The sequence below is a fragment of the Falco naumanni genome, chromosome 4, assembly GCF_017639655.2.
Source record: "Falco naumanni isolate bFalNau1 chromosome 4, bFalNau1.pat, whole genome shotgun sequence".
NCBI lineage: Eukaryota > Metazoa > Chordata > Aves > Falconiformes > Falconidae > Falco > Falco naumanni.
Genome location: NC_054057.1, coordinates 34,884,930 through 34,906,696, shown reverse-complemented (window position 1 = coordinate 34,906,696; position 21,767 = coordinate 34,884,930). Strand labels below are relative to the sequence as shown.

Below are 21,767 nucleotides of genomic sequence, written 5' to 3'. Positions count from 1 at the left end.
GTATTTCTTTCTGTAAGTAATACTGCTTGGCTGTCCTTTTTAAGGGTTTTATACTTCATCACTGTTTCCAGAATAACTCAGCAAAGTCTGACTAACCAGCTCTCCAGCCAATTTAGGCTGCTATAGTCCTTTGAAGTCCGCAAGGAAACACCAATTTATAGCTGCCATGGGCCTGGCCCAAGGTTTTTAAATAAGAATAGACGTATTAATTACATATGGAAACAGCCATAAATTCCAGATTTCATTGATAGCCAACGGTTATAATTTAATTGTAGTTTTCCACTGTTCATGACAGTCCATGACATCAGCAGATTATTTAATTATGGCTTTCTTTCTCAGTGCAGGATTATATATTATTGCTCTCTGGAAAACTAGATGAAATTAATTAAGAAATAAGGTGTTGGACATTATCTTGAGATGAATAGGTCCATCTGAGAAAGTACTGAAATATTGTTGAACATCTATCAAAGAAATCTGATGAAATCACAGAGGCATCAAGATGATAAATGAGCCATGGTTTGTCCAAAGTGGGAAGACTGTTTGAATGGTCCCTCATTTATTTTCAGTCCACCCCTGCAGCTCACTTCCTCATGAAAGACCTGAGGGGGTAGTCAAAAGTCCAGCCGATTTTTAGTATGAGTTTTTCTGTTCAGCCTGCTGCAAGTCTGTGGTTTTGCTAAGATACTGGACTTTAGCAAATGCTTGCATCTCTGGCTACTCAGAAACAGATCCATGCAAAGCCTTAAATTGAAAGATGTTGGCATTTCGCATCAAGAAGCAACAGCCACACCTTTTTCTTTGCTTTTTTAATACCCCGTTGTGATTGCCCCAACAATGATGTAACAGTCACCCTACTTAAGCAGTAACACTGTGCAATTCTAGAACACCTCTCACAGGCAAATAATTTTCTTTTCTCCAGACCCGAGTTAATGCCAGTCTCCCACCACCCTGACAAGTGCATCCCTGCCATTTATAAAGTATAGCCAAAAACTTTAAAAGCTGCCAGCTAAGTAAAAGCATCACTGCACACTGAATCTAAATGTTACATTAAAGAAAACATCCCTTCATGCAGTATTTACTAGGAAGAAACCAAGGCCTTTTCTTGGCACCCTTTTGTTCTTTCCCTCATAGGGGAACAGTTTTCTTGCAGGTTTGTTCCCATTTACAGGCCTCAGAAAACAGGACATTTCTGCTTTACAGCCTGCCAGCAGATGTTTAACAGATTCAGTCAAACTAAAGACTCTGCTCTACCCTTGCGCACAATGTTGGCTATAAGCAGAGACTGCTGGCTGTGTGGGACACCACCTAACACCGCAGAAGGCTTCTAGCAAAGGTCAAAATGAGCCACCTGCATGAAGCAAAGGGAAAGGGGTGGCAAGCGATGAAGAAGAATCCATCAGCCTTAAAAAAACCTGTCTGAATGGAGCACTTTCATCTGGGCTGAGGGGGCCTTGAGAATCCCAAACTGCCTGCTTCGGCAATCTGCTGCCCAAGCTCACTGTCCTCCATTTATGTGTTTCATCCAAACTGTGGTGCAGTCTGTATGGAGGCGATAGGGGAGTCTTGCATTTTAAGTAATTTCTCAATGATTTTTTTTCCTGTATCAGCATTGTATGCCTGGTATACATAAAGACTCCAACAAAATGATCCTGGTGAAGGAATGTGGTGGGTTGACATTGGCTGGCTGCTGGCTGCTCACCCAGCTGCTCTCACTCCCCCTCCTCAACCAGACAGGGGAAGAAAATAGGATGAGAAGTCATATGGGCTGACATGAAGACAGAGAGATCACTTAGCACTTACCATTGTGGGCAAAACTGACTCAGCTTGGGGAAAACTAATTTATTTACTGCGGATTAAAATAGAGTAGGATGGTGAGACAGACAGACAAAAAATAAAACATCTCCTCCCTATGCCTCCCTTTTTCCCAGGCTCATCTTCACTCCCGCACTCTTGACAGACTATTCCACCTCCTCTGCCACCTGAGTGGCGTAGGGGGATGAGGATGGGTGGTGGTGGTCAGGCCATAACAGCTTCTCTCTGTTGCTCCTTTTCCTGGGGCTTCCTCTCCATGGGCTGCAGTCCTTCAGAGTGAACCTGCTCCACCATGATCCTCTCCATGGGCCACAGGGAAATCTGCTCTGGTGCCTGGCACACCTGCTCCCTACCCCTTCTCTCACATTGGTGTTTGCAGGGCTATTTCTCACAAATTTTGTTTACCCCTCTCTCTGCAATGTGGTGTTTCAACCTTTCTTAAATATGTTTTCACAGAGATGCCACCAGCCTCACTGATGGGCTCAGCTGTTCCCTGCGGTGGGTCCATTGGAGCCACCTGGGAGCAGCTGTGTGCAGCATGGGGCAGCCACCCTGCTACCAAAGGCTTGCTGCCTACACCCAGTACTAGGAGAGGGCAGGCACTTTCCTAGCAGCTGCTGGAGCTAGGCATCACATTCTGCCTATCTTCAGAATCTGGGAGAAAGCCTCTGCAGCAACTCATGAGGCATCTGGAACCACTGCCCCAGGCCACCTGACTGGTGCTTCACTGCATCCCCAGCAAGTCTGACATGTCTGTACAGTGCTGGCCTCTTCCACAGTGCTGGTTTATCAGGAACTTTGGGCAATTACCAGAAGCAATAAGAACTTGATCTGGCAGGTCTGAAATATCAGTAAACTGCTGCTGTATTGACCTCACTTCAGGTTGGTAAGGAGGACAGAGAGATTATGGTTTTTCACCTAATTCTTCGTTCCTTTCAGTCCAGTCTTCTGGGCATTCAGCAATTCCCAATAGGCATTTGAGATTCAAAAATACCACTGGAAGGGACTTGGGTTGCAAACAACAGAAAATCTCCCATCCCCAGCCAGTGGCTGACACTGACCATTACTTCAGCAGACACTCCAGGGATGGAAGAGCAAAAGCAGACATCAAGTTCAGGGTACTTATTTTCATGCCACCCTTCATGTAGCAGGTTTCCAAACCCTGTGGTATTCCCAGGGATATATTATCATATCTAAATAAGAGAATTAGGGGCTCCAAAAAGCTAAATGTGGTCCTGGACAAAAGATTTTCTCTGTGACACATATGTTGTGGCTAAGAATGATAGTCTTCCCTTAAAGAAAGACTACCTTCAGGGCAGAGCCATGGTGGGGCTGCCTCAGGAAATGTAGCTTGAGGAGGCACTTCTTAAAAGTGTGAATTGCTGTACTTGATAAGCTGGAAACAGGGAAGCAGACAGGAAAATAGAAGTCAGTTATTTTTCATTTCTTGAATGTTTTTGTTGCAATCTTCTTTTGAAAAGGAGCTTTCTCAGACCTATCAATTCCTGTCTAATCTGAGAGACTTCCCCTTCACCACGGTATCCTAAAATAGCATTAAGCATGGAAAAATTTGGAATCTCTTTTAGCAAAACTAAAACATGGATGGGCTTACAAATGGTCTTTCTTACTTTCTTGCTCCCTTTTCCCTTGCATACATATCCTGAGCATCTTTTGGCATGCTGGGACATCATGCCTTTTCTACTATTTGATCTGGGTTCTGGGCTTGTCTTTTGTTTGAGGATGTTGACGGACACTGCCAGCTTTGTGGATATTCTGCTATAAAGTACCACTGTTCAATCTGAAGCTGATGCTCAGCTATGAAAAGTGCAGTGGTAACTGCAAGGATGGGGATGTGCTGGCTCAGGGGCTGAATGCAGCACCACCACTACTATGCTGTATTCAAGAGTGTCATTAACATCTCAAAAGAAGCCTGTCAACCTGAAGAGATGTAAGTTTAATTAAAGGCATTTTATCACCCCAAATTCTTCAAATAACATTTGGCCTTTTGGAGAACAAAAGCTGTAATTGCTGGATTGTCTTCACCCTTTGTTAAAGGAAAAAATCTTGTTCTTCTTTTAATTCCTAACTAGTGGCTGGGAGGCAATCAGTGTCATGCTCTGATTCACATAGTGCCAGAAGAAATTGTGGCAGATAGGACTGTCCTGGTGGTACTGGAAATGGAATAGGCTTATGCTCATGCTGTAGGCTTAAGCTCTGAGACATGAAGATGCTTCTTAACTATCTCTTGGAAGAACCTGGTGACACAGTTACTGAGCTAAAATATTTTTTTTTCTATGACATATCATATGTGAAAATAATATTTACATTAAAAGCTAGTTATTTTTTCCCTTTCTGTTTAAGTACTGTTCTAGTAGGCATTGTGATACTGCATTTTGAGCCTTGTGGAAGACACTGTACTCAAGGAGTAAGTGATCTAGGGCAAGCCTTCTCTGCTGTGTTTGGCCTTGTGTTTAGGACTTGACAAGCTTATACATTAGTTAGCGTAAGTAGCTGTTGTAAGGGAATGTGCTGGAACATCCCATGCTGGCCTGTGTTCCACACTGGTGGGTGTTATGAAAGACACCTGTCAGGAGGAGGTATATAGGTTTTTTTCTGTTACAAACAATAAAAGGCATCACTGTATGGGAGGGAGGAGGAATGTCTCCACGGGTGGGATCTGCACAGCATGCTGTGGGAAAATGCAGCCAGGGTCTGTCCAATGCTGCACAAAAGCAGGATCCCCAGCATCTGAAAGGGTTTTAGTTGCTCACTAACTATATGCCTCTTTTTACTCTACCTAAAACCCCAATTATTTTACTACTGTGTCTGTAGCTGTGCCTTTCTTACTAAAACCCAGAAAAAAACCTGCATCAGCATTCCCCATCACCCTGATGCAGAACAGATACATGCGGGTCCCCCTGCACAATATTGTGTCACAGTTTATTGAGACTGTCATCTGCCTCAGTTATTCCCATCTTAAAATTCTGTAGAAATTGGGTCACGTTCTGAAGATGAGGTCTAAGACTTATCATGAGGGAGAAGTGCTATCTGCATGTAGGTTAATTTTACAGGAAGAAAATCTGCAGGGGTGAAAGAATAATGTATCTCTTGTGGTGACTGTGGACCTCCTCACATGAGTGTGTGAAACTCTGCAAACATCCCCAGGGAGACTGAATGCTGCCTTCCTTTCTGCAGCCAGGGTCTCTGGCAGCCCCATCTGCAGTAGGAAGCTGCTCCCCTGGGACATTTTCCTCCTCTACTTTCCACTTGTACCCCCTGGGCCACGGGGTAGTCCTCTCATTGCCCTGCCCTGGGCAGCCTCTTGCCCAGATATCACTGGCTTCCCTGGGAATGGTCCATTCCTGGTGGCATCCCGGTAAGGGTCTGTGCCTTCAGACCTGCTGAAGACAAATCACCTTTTGTGAAAAAGTTTTCAAAAAGCCCTGCAGAGTAAGTCTAGAAATTAGATTTGTGAATGGCTTTTCATATTGAAGCAGGTTTTATCTGTCTCCTTACGGTCTGTAACTGTGCAACCCTGTGCTCAACATGCACACGCTTTTTCTTGAACAGATCAACACACTACTGTAAACTCCTGGCATCGGTCAGCATTTTCACTTTCAGTACAAGGTAGGCTTTTCCACCCAAAAGGTTTCTTCCCATCATATGTATTGGGTTTAAAATCATGTATTAAACAATTCCTTACTACTAATAAAGTAGAAAAATAATTTTAAATAGCTGTTGCTCAACAGAGTTATATCTGGTATTATGAATGATCCAAAGAAGTTCCTAACGTTTCCCAGCATGTAGTACACTCTACATTTAGAAGACCATCATGCCATGTATTACAGAGGCCAGTGTCCCTTATGTATCTAAGTGTATTTGGGGGGGGGGAATAAACAGCACATTATACAAAAATAGCATACTTAATATAAACTAAAAATAAATACCTCTCTGCAGGGACTGACTTCTCTAAATAAGATCTGTGCAATGAAGATCTTCTGTAGATAAAAAACACCTCTATAAAAGGCATTGCCTCCGGGAATAGCGCACAAGTAATAAGTTGTGACAATTAAAATGATTCTAGGATGTTATTCTGGACAAAGGACCAGATTCAACATGGAACATTAACTCTCCTAGATTCAGTTATACAGGACCTGGCCTCCATCTTCCTAGAGAAGTCACAGCCATGACTGAGGTACCTTGCACTCTCCTTGCTCTGTACAGCAAGCACAGGTTTGTGACAATGAGGAGCCAAGAGTCATCTCAGCTAGCTCTTGAGAAATGTCCATGGGGATGTCTGTAAGACTAATCTCTTTCCAAACCAAAGGCATCTCACTTGGAGCAGTAGAAAGGCAACTCATGCCCCTGAGCAGCCTGTCCTCACAAAAGAGATTCCAGGCACTCTGTCCCACTCCACATCAACATTTCTCTGGTGCTTCCTCCCCTTCAGCGATTGCTTAGCCATTGAGAGTCAGGTTTGTTCCCTCGGGGACATCTGGATCCCCACACGTCTAGTGGAGCTGGGCTTCGTGGGACACACACTGACACCGTCATTGAGGCACCTAAAATCAGGTCAACAGTGAAGTTCCCTTGAGGATCTAGATCCATATATCGACTACCAAGAAATAAATGCAGGGCACTTCTCTGGTCTAGAGAAGCCCATGCACAGTGACTCATTGGACAGCTGATGCAAGACATTATAACTACAGAGCTCACAGCTAAATTGAAGTTTCTTACTGCTCCAGTTGTATTCAACCAACTAGTTTTTAAAACTCTTTCAGTCTGCTTCTTCATTGCACAAGGCCTATAAGTGTACCACTAAAGATGGGTGAGCTACTCATGTATTACCACATCAGTGCTTGTCACAGTGCAAATGTCCATATTATTGAAGTTTTCACAACTATTTAACTGTTAGAGAACATGTGTAACATTTTGTAATAGGGCAGACTTCTGTCTTCCAAACTGCTTAAACACTTTTGCTTTAAGTTTTTTCCATTAAAGTGAACAAAAGAAGCTATCCTGGTCCTCTACCATTTAACAAACTATAGCACTTTACTGCACGATACTAAAGTCATGCTACGTAGGACATCATCATTCCTTTCAGAAGAAAGAGATAATGCCAAACAAAATGTCTCCATAAACCCTTAAAATGATTCTCTGAAGGAAGCACTCAGAGTTATTCAAGTCCATTTGTCTTGAGGAATTTCTTCTTAACCCTCTAACTCAAGTGCAGCTGTAATCCACATATTCTCAACTCAACTTGCTGTTTAATGGAACTAGTTGATCGAAATTATGTATTTAGAGTAAATTCAAAGAGCTGATTCCTTCTTCAGACAGCTGAAGTAAATGTTCTACTCAAGTTGACAAGAGTTGTGCAAATGTGGATTGACATAAATTAGAGCCACTACCTGTTTTTCTTTGTAAAGATTAGTTTAACCAATTCTATCACACGGTACATTCTAGCACTGTAGTATTGAAAGAGATTTCACTAATCTAAAATCTGGGCCATGTAAATTATAAAACTAAAACCTCTGAGAATTTCAGCTGACAAACCTGCATTCATTTTCCAAAAACTCACTTAATCTGTGTTTCATTCTAAGTTCACAAAATTAAAATGAAAGTCCTTTCCCAGCAATCTCGGCTCTCCTGCTTTCTTTGTCAAGCTGCTCAGTAGCAGCTTTTCTTTCAAGGTGCTATCTCACTTGGCACCATAATGTTTTGATGGCAACAGTGCAAAAAATTGCCTTTCAGAAGATGAAAACCAAAACATTTTTGCCTCAATTTAGTAATATCGCCTCCGGAATGAGTAAGCAAAGTTCTCAGCTACTGCAATGTATGGCAAGAGTCTACTCTGACCTCCTCCATTGTGAAACCATTTTTCATAGAAGAAGAAAAAACTATTTTAAAAAGCTTCTCTCTTCCCCAGTGGACAAATGAAGAACAAAGGCTTCATTATACCTATGTTTACTGAATATATCTTCTTTCCAGAATAACATATACAGCACGGATTATAGCGATTACAGAAATACCAAGGACTCTGTGTATCCTTAAAAGGGGGTGTGAAGACATCCAAGTGGAATGGAAAGCACATAGTGAAGATATGCTGCTCCTTGTAAACAAAAGCATGCATGTCAGCCATGTAAACCTTCTTCCCATGTCTTCAGGACTGCAAGGGTCAAAGTTATTTGTAGCAGGATTAGCCAGGCCCCCATGCAGAACACTGACAGAAAGGAACTAGAATCTCCTAGGATGCTTCATGCTCACCTACCATTAACTAGATCAGCAAGACGGCACTATTGTAGAGTGTAGTGGTAGACTCCATATCATGGGTGCAGATCTCGTCATGCCCACAGCTGGTGCTTTTCAAGGTGGAAGCTGCACTGCTGCCCTGCACTCCTGGGTACCTCTCTCAGAGCTTCCCTGAGCAGTACCATGGGAGGACATCTGCCAAAGCTTTCTGTGATCCCAGAGGGTTGTGAGGAAAGCGGAAAAACTAAGAAATGGTTGATTTAGATTTGATACTAGGAAGAAATTCTTTACAGTGAGGGCACTGGAACATGCTGCCCATAGAAGCTGTGGATGCCCCATCCCTGGAAGTGTCAGGGCCAGGCTGGATGGGCCTTTGAGCATCCTGGTCTGGTGGAAGGTGTCTTTGCCCTTGGCAGGGGGGTTGGAACTAGGTGGTCTTTAAGGTCCCTTCCAACCCAAACCATTCTATGATTCTATGGTTACATGAAAACTCTTCTGGCCACCAGTCTCAGAAAGAAGACTTGGTTGAATATTTACTGTTTATTTTGCCAGAAAGACAAACTTCTTCTGCTGGCCCAGAAAACCAGTCACCAGCAATCTGGTGGCAGCCATGGCCCTAGGAGGCATGTAGCCAATAACTCTGGGGAATAAGACACTGAGACCATGCAGCCCTGGAGAAGAACAGCTCTCTGGTGACCCAGCTAGATGTGCCAAAGTTGATGGGAGCTCTCCTTGCAGGCAGTGAAGAGAGAAACAGGAAAAACATTACGGGTAAGAGTTTCTGGCCTGAACTAGCCAGGAGCAGTTGCTGTGCATGTTACCCTGTTCTAATCAGGATGAACTCAGGCTGAAAATGAAGCTAGCTTTTGTCAGAAGCCTTGGCTCTGGATTATCGAATAAAACAACTAATAGTAATACCTTAGCTGACATCCACTCCTTTTTCTGCTGTGGATGTCACCAGAGAAATCACAGTTTCATCTCCAGCCCCTTCGCTGGTCTCCCCCGTCCGCAGAGGCTGGTTCTGGCAGGGTTTCTGTCCCAACTGGTGCTTTGTCACTGCTTCTCCCTGTTCTGCCAGGGCAATCTTTTCCCCAACAGCAAGCTACAAGGCAGACAATATTTTGTTGCCTAATGCTGAGATTTCTTGAAAGTAGCTCTAGATTGCCCAGCTAACAAATAGTGAGTCAAGGAGCCCAGGTGAAGGACCACTTTAGGGAAGCGGTTTTAGTTGTGATGGTTTCTGCAGTGCTACACAAGCTGAGTCCACACACAGTCTATTTTCTCAGTTTGGTTCCTAAACCCTTCCTAGGGCCAGCTTCTCTTCTTGCCAGTTGGAAGTGCAACCATTGTTCCCATCACTGCAGGTCTGCTTCTCTCTCTGCCGGAAGAATGAAGCTAAATTAGGGCTTTTTGTCACACAAGGGCACTGGTTCATGTATTGGTGAGTCACTTTAGGGCACATCCAGGGATTTTTACTGAAGATTTGCCTCTCAAACCAGGCCTCTCATCTTGAGAGGGAGACGTGCTGTATTACTTCTTTTTAAGCTCGTAGTAGATACAAGGACAAGTTTGGAAATATTTGCCATATTTTGCTTTACATAGCTTATTATGAGATCATCTGATGTCAGTCCCTAGATGGTCTGTACCAGTGTTGGTGTCAGGGACTGGGGTGGTACAATGAAAACTGAAGGAAAATTGGAAATCCATGCTGCAAACTTACTCTCAGAGCTACAACACATTTATTCATGAAACTGCCAGTTTCTTCGGTCCAAACAGTACTTCTGCCTCCTTTCTGCCTCCCCCTGTTTTTACAGTGGACAAAACTTCCTTTATGTTTTATAAAGCTACAGTGAGGAAGGACATTTTCTGTGTGAGTGCCTGGGACTGCCTGTCAGCAGCAGAAGATCCCAAGCTATGGTAAGTCTAGTAGAACAGAAAGCTGGTAGAACAGAAAACATCGTAAAAAGGGTATGTAATGGCTGAGGTGGAGGGGCTTCCCTGGCAGCTACAGGACACAGGCAGCTACTGATGCTCAGTAAATCCTTCTGCGCCGGAGCTGCCTCCTGCATGACCTATGGTGGTTGTTCCAGTACAACATTCACTGCAGAGATCCTCCCAATGCTGGGACCTATGTTTCCAGCTCAGGACATGGGCGCAGAGCACAGACATGTGGGCTTGCTTTAGGTGTCTGTAAGGACAGTCCTGAGGCTCTGTGTGTGTGCTGGTGAGGTACAACTGGAAGACACACATTGGTCTGAGGTTACACGACTGATTCAGCTTCATTGAGATGGATGTACAGAAGGGGATGGGGTTTGTGCCCCACTTTGGGAAACAACATTGGAGAATGAGACCATGGTCTTTTAGGTAAAGACTTTTTTTTACTTGATATCTGCATTATTTCGTCCACATCCTTGAGCTTTTATTGGTGCCTTCATGCTATCTTTTAGTAAAAGCAAAGAACAGTAATAACAATACATGGTTCAGACTAATGATATATTTTATTCTAGTTTATTTATTTACCCAGTTGATCAGCTCACTGTTTAATTAGATTAATCACATGCCATTTTCCTTAAACCATAGCAATTTTACCTGCTCTGGAGCAATACTGTGATCCAACAGTTCCTTCTAACGTATCACAACAGCAAGCTGACTAAAATCATAATTCACTGTTAAACATAGAAGACAGAGCTAAAGAACTGCATGAAGTTGCAGAACAGGATAATTCACAGGATTCTGCAGGTTGGGGAAACATGTGACTTTTTTTTAATAGGTAGCTAATGTTGCATTTTGGGCATTCTTATTTGCTAAGAAGGGGCGTATAGACCACCCGTTCACTGAAAGAGCTTTATTGTACTTACCAACATCATAGGTCTGGATGTGAAATCAGCACTTTGGCTGGAAATCTTGTTAAGAAACTCTTCCTTAGTTTTTTCTTTTTGTCAATGCATGTCACTGGCAAGCAACAGTTATTTTTAAATGGAATAAATTTTCTAAATGGTTCTTTCTGGAATGACTGCAGTTTTGTGATCAATTATTCCTGGACTCAGCATATCCTAGCCGAGGTTATTTTTATTACAGTGAAACAAATTTACAATCTTGAACTCTGAAAATCATCAATATTAGGAGATGTCCTAGCACATTCATTAAATCTGGAGATCAGCTGAGTGAACACACTTTGGCCACTTCTGAAAAATATCTCTATGATCCCCACAGTCATACTGCAACGTGCACGTGGAAATTATAAGCGAAGTGGTTCTGATCTGTCTGACCTTAGTGTCTATGACCAGAATTGAGGATGCAGTAGGATTCATCAGTGTGCATCTGGCACTTCCTTGGTATTTAAAACAGTCCCCAGGCAGTATGTGAATGACTTGCATATTCATCAGGACACAGCTTGATTAAATTTTTCTTTTCAAATAAATCATCTGAAGAATTGTTACATTCCTCCTTGTGAATTTTTTTGTGAACTGGGCTTGATTTCAGATGGTTCACCACGTTCTACCTTACAGGTCACTGTTTAGTATTTAATGTATTTAAATGAAGTACATCAATGACTTGTCCCAGTCATGTGGTTTTGCTTTCCAAATGGATGCCTTTTTTAAAGGCAAACCTGGAGTGGGACATGACTCTAATTACATAACTTCTGGAGGATAGGGAAATATGCATGTTAATGTTGGTGAAACACCCAGGAGTTGCAACTGCTTGCATGAATAAAGCAGCAAGTCATTAAAGCACTCACAAAAGAGAGTAATATGCTACCAATAGTAGCTACATGGCGTTACCACAAATATTCATAAAGCTATTAGTGCTTTATTTTTTATGCTGTTCCATTAACGCCAAATGAAACTATACCGCAAACATGAACCTTAGTAATAACACAAATATATCCTGGAGACGTTGAGAGGTATTAAGCAACTGGTAAGACCAATGTGTAAAATGTACTTCTAGGACTTTACTTGCTTGGCTGGTCAATTGGCAAATACACCAAAGCATTCAAACATAGAAGACAATGCTTTTCATTGTGTGGTTGAACACAAATCACTGCCTCTACCTTCAGCAACATGACACTGTTGGTTTGCACTAAATAATTATAAATAATTTATACAGGATGTCTCACATTATGAGATGCTATTGACAACAGTGAATGAGAGACTAAGGATATTTTTTTTTTCATTTCCACAGAATTGAGGTCTTCCCATTCACTCTTTTTTGATCTGTGTATGGTCTTGGATTTCAGTAGTATCAGTGGCTGATGAATAAGGGCCTGGCTGTCAGCATAGACATGTGAACAGTCTTAATTATTCAGTAATTATTAGCTGGTCTCCCAGGAGACTGTTGTCCATTTCTGTGTGGTGATCAACTGTCTCCTGAAGAGCGTAATGCCCCTGGAGACTGACTGATTAGCTTTGTGCTTCTCCACACAGCAAAATCGTTAGGTAGTGCACAAGACCATGCTCCAAGACACTGAAACACATTTCTCCCTGTTAAGGTAATGATAAACAGCCCACTTAGTGATGCAGAGACTTGGGATAGGGAGGGTTTGTAGGACAGGGAAGGACTGAGAGGGAATTGCCCTGAGGCAATCTGTTCACAGTAGTGGGCCAGGCTCTGCCCCTGGGAAACCCAAAATCTACTATTCTCTGTGCAATGATATTTTTAAGCATAACTGGAAAACAGGTGGTAGGCATCACATTCGTCTTCACCTACTCACAAACTGATGATATGGCTAACAGCTAGAAATAGAGTGCTACTTGAAAAAATCACAGCAAATAAATGATTCAGACCTATGAGGAAGTGAATAAATTACATCTGCTTAAAAGCCATGCTAATGAGTGTGTTGCTTTTTTTTCTTCACTGGTTTTTTTAGTGAGCACATATATTACATGTTTATCTCACTTTGCTCTTCAAGAGTTATGTGTACATCTGCTGCACATAGCCAAGGGGACATCTGCAGAAAAGAGATTGGAAAAATTGTAGTTCTGTGAGAAACTGTAGAAAACACTACTATTGTTTCAATCCCACAAATTATTATTTCGGGTATTGATTTATCCTGCAGAAAAATAGTTAGAAGAAGAGAACTAACTTTAATGCATCTGCATTGCCAAAAATGACAGAAGAAGAGGGGGCATCTGATCCCAGAAAATAATTTTATGCAGTCAGTGATTTAGGCCACATTTGTTTCGTTAGAAAAGAGGAAACAAAGCAAAAAGTCAAATAAATTTTGTCTGCAGCAAACAATTCCATTTTCCTGGCTCCAAAATACAGTAGTGAAGGACAGAGTTTTCAATGCAATGAGCTTAGAGCAGGCAAAAAAAGCCAGATAATTAATTAAAAATTAAATAAGGAAAATTAAGTGATGTGCTGAAAATGAAGGCAAATGTGAAGAGAGGCTTTAATTGAGGGACAAGTAGGAGAAAAGCAATTAAGATACCATTTGGAAGTAAACAGGAGAGGTGACAGAGGATAAATCATGCTCTAAGAAAATCTTTCTAGCTCATTAAATACTTCAAAGTTATTTATTATGAGCAATCCCCTCCTTGCCTTCCCAAGCTTTGTGCTATGTGCTCACAGTACTTGAGGTAGTAGGAGGACTCCAAGCCCTGACGGTTTGGTCAGTTTTCCTCTGGCCACAGGGGCTGGTGAGGTGCTGAAGCACTAATCCACTACCCTGCCGTTCTAGCTGACTAATCCACTACCGTGCCATTCTAGCTGACGGTATGCTCCCGGTCACCCTCATCTCCAGTCCCTGACCCACACGGACACTTGCTTCTCTTCCTGATAGGTTGTTTGCAAAGTCTTAAATCTGCAATGTATTTGCCCTCTGCGATGCAAGGCAAAACAGGGTAACTGGGGGGGGGAAAATCCTGCCCTCAGTGGGCAGTTAGCAGAACCAGTGTGCCCGTTACACACCCCTCAGGCATCTGCTCTCCTGTTGCAGCCTCCTCCGAACATGTAACATAGTATGATCTGCAGAGGCAATGTGGTGCTAAGCTCAAGGAGAGGATTGACATGTTCAAAAGGGGTCTGGGGGCATGGGCCTCCCATTCGGAGACTCGCTCTACAGCTGCAGCACAACACCAAGGCTTTGCTCCCACTCCTGACTCTTTGCCTCATAGCCAGTCGGGATGATGCGAAAAAGTGACCACAGTGCAGGCACGGAGTGGTGAAGTGAGATGGGACCTGAGTACAGGAGACTGCATGAGTGTGCCTGACGCTTCATGTAATGGGTGCAATTCCCCCAGCATGCAGAAGAGTTACAATTAGTCATTAAACCAAAGAGCCTTCCTTTCATGATATCAAGGGATGCACTCTGAATTGTGCAACTTGGTTGCTCTTAGATTGAAGAATAATTCTTCCCATTTGTCTCCAGCATTGTCTACTGCCTGTGGGCAGAGCCATTTCACAGATGTGGCCAGAAATGTTAATTGTTCTCCTCTACTCCCTCCATACATTTAATAATTTCATTGACACTTGTAGCTGATGGTACTTGCCTTGGGAGAGTCTTCAAACAACCCTTTCAGGAAAAAAGCTCCTTTCTCCCCACTTTTAGTCCACCCTCAGAATACGCTCCATCACCCTTCAGGATCTATAAAAGATATAAAAAATCTATATTAATATAGATACTCATATAGATACAGATATAGACAAAGATACTCAAGATCTATAAAAGTTTAAGAACGGCTAAAGCAAACAAAACAGTATTCAGGACTCTGGTGAGGTGAGGCCAAGCAGCTCCTCAAAGAAGTTGCCTCAGCAGATGGTTAGAGCTTTTTTTAATGCAAATGCTAATTTATGGAAGAGAGTCACATAATTCTGAACGTTGGCTTGAAGTTTACATACATATTTTACATATGTCTATGTATCTAAGGCTGGGGTAGAGATGCACTACCCACACAGCTGGATACTGGAGCACTCCCAGCACACTGAACCATAGGTTCATAGCCCTGACGAACTCCTCTGGCCAAGTGAGTAGAGAGCAGCCCTGAGCTGAGAAACCCCACTTGTTCCTTGCATTTGAACCTTTGCAGTTACTAGTCTATTTTCTCTGTCTCAGTTCTTCTGTTTCCCCAGTTAAGTACTGGGCACTTGCAACAATACTTGTTCTACTAAGATTAACTAGTGACCCAAAACTCCCTTTTTAGAAAAGGAAATTGCTTTCTACACCCAAGGAGAGGGGTGGGTGGGAGAGTGGATTCTGCTACATTATCAGTTTAAAAGCAAAAGGGTGTAAAAGGATGAACACTAGTAGATTCTGCATCATGAGCTATTTTTCTGCATGCTAATCTATCAGCACCATAAAGTGCCTGGTAGCTTAAACATTATTGTGCTACTGCAGGATTTGGCAGCTTACATCGCATACTACAGAGGGCACTTGGGCAGATCTTGGGAGTGGGCATGTTTAAGGCATTGAAGTAAACAGGGAGGATCAGCTGCTCTGCAAATCTTTGTCTCCCTGCAATGAAAGGGGCATCAAGCTGCATATTGCTCCTTTAACAACACCTCCAACCTCTGCTGAATTTGGGCCAGGACACTTCACCTCCAATTTGGAAAAGGAAGCCTGTCCAGCCAGACCACCCTTTAAAGGCTGTAGATCTCTGTGTTAGGGTAAGAGAATTTAGACACTTGAACTAATTTTGAAAGGTGACGGCCTCATTGCTGCAGCTTTACACATACTGTAGGGCAATCAGTATCACTACAAAGGTGTTGTGCATACAATTAATAGCTAAAACTTGAAAGCTTAACTCCTAGTTGGCTGTTCCTCGCAAAGAAAGATGGATGAAATTGCTCAAGTTAGAAACCAGCAGGCACAGTACTACACTGGGGCAAAACTAAAATCTTATTTTCCAAGCAATGTAAAGAGGGGATATCTCTTTCCTCTCCTAAAACCTGAAAAGATATGGGTGATATTAAGGTGCAAGACCAAAATCCAATGGTTAGATCAACAGAGATTGCACAAGCATGATATTTTTCGTACTACGTTCTTTTGTGCTCCATGGCTTGTTTCAAGTGTCTTGAAAATAAATAAAGTTTTCTTGGGTTTCTGTCCATGTCTTTCAAAAGATTAAAAGGTGAGGAATAGGAATCCTTTACACCAAGTTACAGGGTCTGAAAAATATTTTGAAGATATTTGGAATTGTTGGGGATTATGAACAAAGTCTGCCTGTGTGTAGACCAATGAAAAAACTTTTGGATGCAAGGTAGAGGCTGTGAATATGAAATAGAGCACCATTACTCACTTCGTTAGGCTCAAACAATTAAGAAGACATCTGCTTATTACATTGGTCTACATGTAAGACAATTGCGAACCACTTTTAGGAGACCAGAAATACATACAGGCAAATGTTCAGTAGGGAAGGAAACTCACTTTGCCCTCCCATGAATCATGGCTGTCCCCAGATCTGAATCCCACATCCCACACAGTTGTTCTTACAGCTCACACAGTTGGGAAATGGTCCCTTTAGTTTTTGACAAGGGAATTAAACAGTGTTTGGGTAGGGGGCATGAATCATCCTCTGGAGGTGCTGCGTTATCCCCACTGAATACAGAGGGACTCCGGGAGCTAGCTTAGACTAAATGTCCAACTGTTAAATAAAGATACATGGGATGACCACTAGTAGGTCACTAAAGTTCGTATCAAATACTAAATAACCATAAGAATAATTTATTACTCTATTATACCAACACAATCCAGTTTGTAGCATCTCCTAAGTACACCTGGCTCACAATGAAAATGCTGGTGATTTCTGGAAAATTTCTTGCTACCATAGTAGGCCACAGACATGACTTTGCTTCAATTTTTCTTTGCAAAAAGTCTTTATGCTGCAAATGAAAAATCTTTATTCAATACGAGCTGAATTACAAGGCTAAATACTACGAGAATGGAAGTTATTACAGATAGTAATAGTAATTCATATCTGAGCTTTTATTTTAAGATCCTACTTAGCCTGAAAGGCTACACTGTAAGTTAACCTTAGTATCATAATTTAACACTGTGAACTTATATAAATTAGCTAAATCACCTATAGAGCTGTAAATATTAATGAAGTATTGAGAATAGGCATCAGTTATGAGCTGTGTTACTTGGCTTGCTGCTATGAATATTAATGAAGTCTGGTGAGCGGTTGCTTTGGTTGTGAGTGATGTTACTAGGTGTAAAACTATAAATATTAACGATGTGGAAAGGACAGTCTCTTTGGTTGTGACTTGAAATACTTCCTGCGTAAGTATCTCTATTTCACCCTTCAGTGTTTTGATGGGGTTTTAAGCAACAGCCTCGGCCTCCGCTGCTGCTACAATAAAACAGTATTTTGACAAACATGTCCATCCAAAATGCACAAGGTGGTTCCATTTCTGAGTTCTGAACACATCTCTGTTTGCCAGGGCTGTCTCAGTCCCACCATCAGTGCTGCATTTCAGGGCTTTTAGAGGAGGATGTATCTGCTGAACCTTTGGCAGCCCCAGACGTACATCTTGTACTTTATGCTATAAGCAGTGCAGATGGCAGCACTTATGTTTAACTTTTCCTGCTACTTCCCATTGTAAAACTTTGTTTTCAGTTGTTTTAAAAGCTTCCAAAGTTTCCTGGTGTGCCTGTCCCCAGGTCGCACTTTCTGTTTATCTCTTTCTTACCAGTGCTGCAGGGAAGGTGAGGACATGGGGCCTCCATGCACACCAAAGGGAGGGCAGCATCCTTCTTGTTCTCATTCCCCTCTGGAGCCTGAGCTGTGCCTGACCAGCCCTGACGCTGCTCCATCAGATCTGCCCTGGCGATTCTGTGCGATTACTGGTATAAATCAGGGCAGAGCCCTTACTGTGCAGCTTACCTGAAGGGCGAGCGCAGTGCTGCAGTAGGGTGCAGCCTGGCAATCCACCTAACTATGAGAAAGATAACGCTCCTGTGACCAGTCTCCTATCTGATTATTTATTGTGTGTTAGCATTTAAGAGACAAAGATCCTCAGGCTGACTCACGCTATTGCACTTTCCAATGCTGTTCTGCTAGACCTAGATGTGAGGATTTCCAGAAGAAAGTCATTCCAGGGGCACTGGAGCAAGGAAAGTGGAGACATGAAAAATATTCAAAAGAAGGCTGCTATTATGAGCAGTTAGTCAGGACTGGCTGATACTTCAAGGCAGCAGAATTTCCCTTAGCTTGTACTTTTCCCATTGAGTTTCTACAACTAGATGAGGTACAGGGGCTTCCAAAATTTCTGGAAGAGGGCAGCAAATGCTCACTTTCATACTTGTTACATCTGGTTTTTTTTTTTTTTTTTTTTTTTTTTTTTTTTTTTTTTTTTTTTGTTTTTTGTTTTTTTTGTTTTTTTTTTTTTTTTTTTTTTTTTTTTTTTTAAGCAGGAACAAGTATTTAAGAATGAAGGTCCACAAGGACAAACCATTTTGGGGAAGAGATCTGAATTAGGGGAGGAGGGATTGTGGAGTGTTAGAAAGAGCACAGGAGCTGCAAACGCTCACTTTTGTCAGAAATGAGAAACCAGTTCTTAGAGATTTCATTTCCCTCTTTAGACTTTCATTTGGGAAGGTAGGTCAACACAGTTATTTCTAGATCTCCAGTAGTGAATATTAGATGAAACTATATTTTCTTAATAATTGTCTATGACTTCTTGACATAGCTCATACCATTACTTCAGCCCCAGTAAAGCCTTACATTTTCTGCAACAATCACAAAACTACACTAAAAATGTCTTTTCCATGCCTTTCCTTCCCTTTTCAGTTCATGGTAATTTTTCAGAGTGTTTCTATTAAAAAAGAAACGGCTTTGAACGATGACTGTAACCCAAATGGAGTTTGTAACTATAGTACCAATAATATAGCGCTTTGGCAGAAGAAAAGGAGCATGAAAAAAATGCAAGAAAAAGTCTTTACTGGGCTTTCTTCTTCTTTCCTCCAGGGATACAAAGCACAATGGTAATAGATTCATCAGTTTTCCAGAGCCTGTTAACAAAATGATGTTTTTGAGGGTTTGTTTTTAAAGTACAAGTATGAAATTGTTAGTCTCTTGTTTCAAGACTCTGTGGAAACCAGGTTGTAATTGCACCTTGATGTTGCTTGAGAAGTACCAATTTAGCCAGACTAAACTTTCTGAAGAAGAATCCTAGGAGGAATGTTTCCTAGATTGCCTGTTATTGTATAAACTGGGGTTTCTAAACCAGATAAAGCCTGTTGGTTTGTAAATGACTTTCTGTCTCTAATAGAGTGAAGCGTGGAGTGTATTTGTATAAGCAAAAGTTATTAGTGTTATGGCTCCTCATGGCTGCTCCAGATATTACTGTCTAGACTAGCTGTAGTATATAGGATATAGGTTAAATAATTGCATGATATTGATATGTGTAATATACTCTGTATACAGATGTAATTGTCTATCATGGTTCAACAACGTGTATTAGTGTATTTTAGTTTGTCCCATTCATCAGCACTATCACCATCATTCATGTGAGAGAGAGAGAGAGAGAGAGAGAGAGAGTGTGTCTGTGTGTGTGTCTGGGGGGGGGGGGGGGGGGAGGGAAAACCTGATCATGTAGGCACTGCTCTTTGATATAGTCTCATGATTAGTCTAATAACTCAAACTGAAAAAAGCCATACCTTTTTATCTTTACATAATACTACTACACAGGATCTCATTCCTAAAACACTGCGTAATACCCATTTGCTTTTCCATCCAGATTTATTTGCTACTCAACATTTTGGTTTGTGATGATTTTCCTCTCCAAATATTAGAGTCTTGTTCATCTTTTCCTTTTGCTCATTTGTGATCATCTCCACATCAGTAAATTCACCCTCACAGTGAGGCCTCACAAACAAACACATCTGCTTGCTCAACTCAACTCCCTGCTGTATATATACATACGCTTAGAAGTGCAAGTCTTTCAGGCTGGATGCAGAAGACCCATCCCCAGTGATTCCCCAGGACCAAAAGCCTACTGGCAGACAGGAAAGTAAAGAGGCATAAATGCAGTCAAATGAAAAGTAATCTACTGTTCTGCCTAGTGTTTCCAACTGCTCTCATATGCACTATTCAAGCCATTATAATCAATGCCAAAGACTGCTTCCATAAATACAAACTACCCTGCTATTTACTCTTTTCTGTCAGGGTATCTACCATACCTCATAGTGTGACATTCAGGGATTGCTTAAATTATCAGGTTCAAGCTTTCACGTATATACTGTGACATATTATTTTAAAGAACATCAGTGAAAACTGCACTGTTTCCTTCTGATGGTTTGGTATCTTCTTGCTTTTTGATGCATGGAAAACAGCTGCATTCCTGGGTGCAACTGAGCTATCAATGCTGTGGTAAGTTATCAAAAAAGTCCCTAAATCTCTCACGTAATCTGAAGTGGTTGCCCAAATACAGAAGTTGGGATGGGTCCCAAAATCAGTACTCCAGACCACAAAATCTGACCACAAAGTCTGAAGAGTACCCACACTGGGTTAAACAAAAGATGCATCCATCCCAATATCCTTTTTTCAATACTTACCCAGCAGGGAAGGAGGACAGCCTGATCAGGAAGGTGGTTTTCCCAGGGTGAGGCTCATCCCTTGCATTCCAAGAGCGTTCTTTAATTTTCCCAAATGCAGGAAATTCAGATGCACTATTTGTGATTAACTGGGCTGTGTTCACTCTCTTCCTCAAGAAGACCAATACTAAAAGTAAATTGAAGGCAAAAAAAGGCAGGCCAGTACCTACCTACCAGTGGAAGGTGCTAAAGCTCCATAAGAAGTCATTATGGAACCTCAGCTCCTGGTACATCCTCCAAGTCACTCCTCAGTTCCCTCTCTGCATCTGAGACCAGTCTGAGGAACACAGGAATGAGCAGCACATGGTAAAAGCTGGGCAATTGCTCATATCAGCTGAGGAAGAATTAATCCATGGTTTCAGGCTTCCATCATCTTTTTTTTCTCCTGGTGGCAGGTCTTACAAGAGCTGCAAGTGCTATAGGCTACCTGGAGGGTGTTTGGACCACAGGCACCCTTCTGAGAAGGTAGCATGCCCTGAGTTCCTCTCCAAAAAAGTGCAGTGGACAACACGCCACTTTTAGAAAGACAGGAAAAGAGTTTGAGCAGTTAGAAGAAGCTGATGGTGCAAAATTGGGTATCCTGCCTCCAGCTTGTAAGGAAGGGCAGCTTCTCTCTCTGGGGTAACACCTAGACCCCTCAGATGTCTTACGTAAAATCATTATTTTGAGCGTAAATAAATTAGTCTAAACAGGTTTGTCTTTTCAAATCAGTAAAATTATCAATAAATGTATGCTACTGTAACTAATGTAGAACAAATCTAAATAACATAATGAAAAGGCATTTTGTGGAAAATAAAGCCCAATCCCCAAAACACAGAAGCAGATAGCAAAGAGCTCACAAATGGAGACAACTGGTAGTAACACTTCTGAACATTTCCTCTCCTCCTAAACTTAAATCTCAAGGACTTCCTGAGCAGGAAGCTGTTGATAAATTTTTTCTTCCCTTTGAGTGTGGAGCATGGCTGGTTGCTAATGAACCCAAGAAATATTTTTAGCATCCACAGCGTTCCAGAGAAGGAGCTCCACAACTCACGCCTGTGCTGTGTATCTCCTCATGAACCTTCCTTCTGCTGGCTACCCCGTAATGCCTCCTGCTTCTTGTACTGGGAGACACGGTGAAGAACAAGTCCACATCCACCTCTCCACAGAAGACCATTACCATCTGCCTTTT

The 21,767-nt window shown here is 42.0% G+C and overlaps 1 non-coding gene across 1 annotated transcript; it reads left to right on the top strand.

Annotated features, from left to right (window-relative positions):
• Positions 1–20,549: 20,549 nt before the first annotated feature.
• LOC121088131 lies at positions 20,550–20,711 on the top strand. The gene has a single exon (XR_005827837.1). It is a non-coding gene; the product is annotated as a U1 spliceosomal RNA (small nuclear RNA).
• The last annotated feature ends 1,056 nt before the right edge of the window (positions 20,712–21,767 follow it).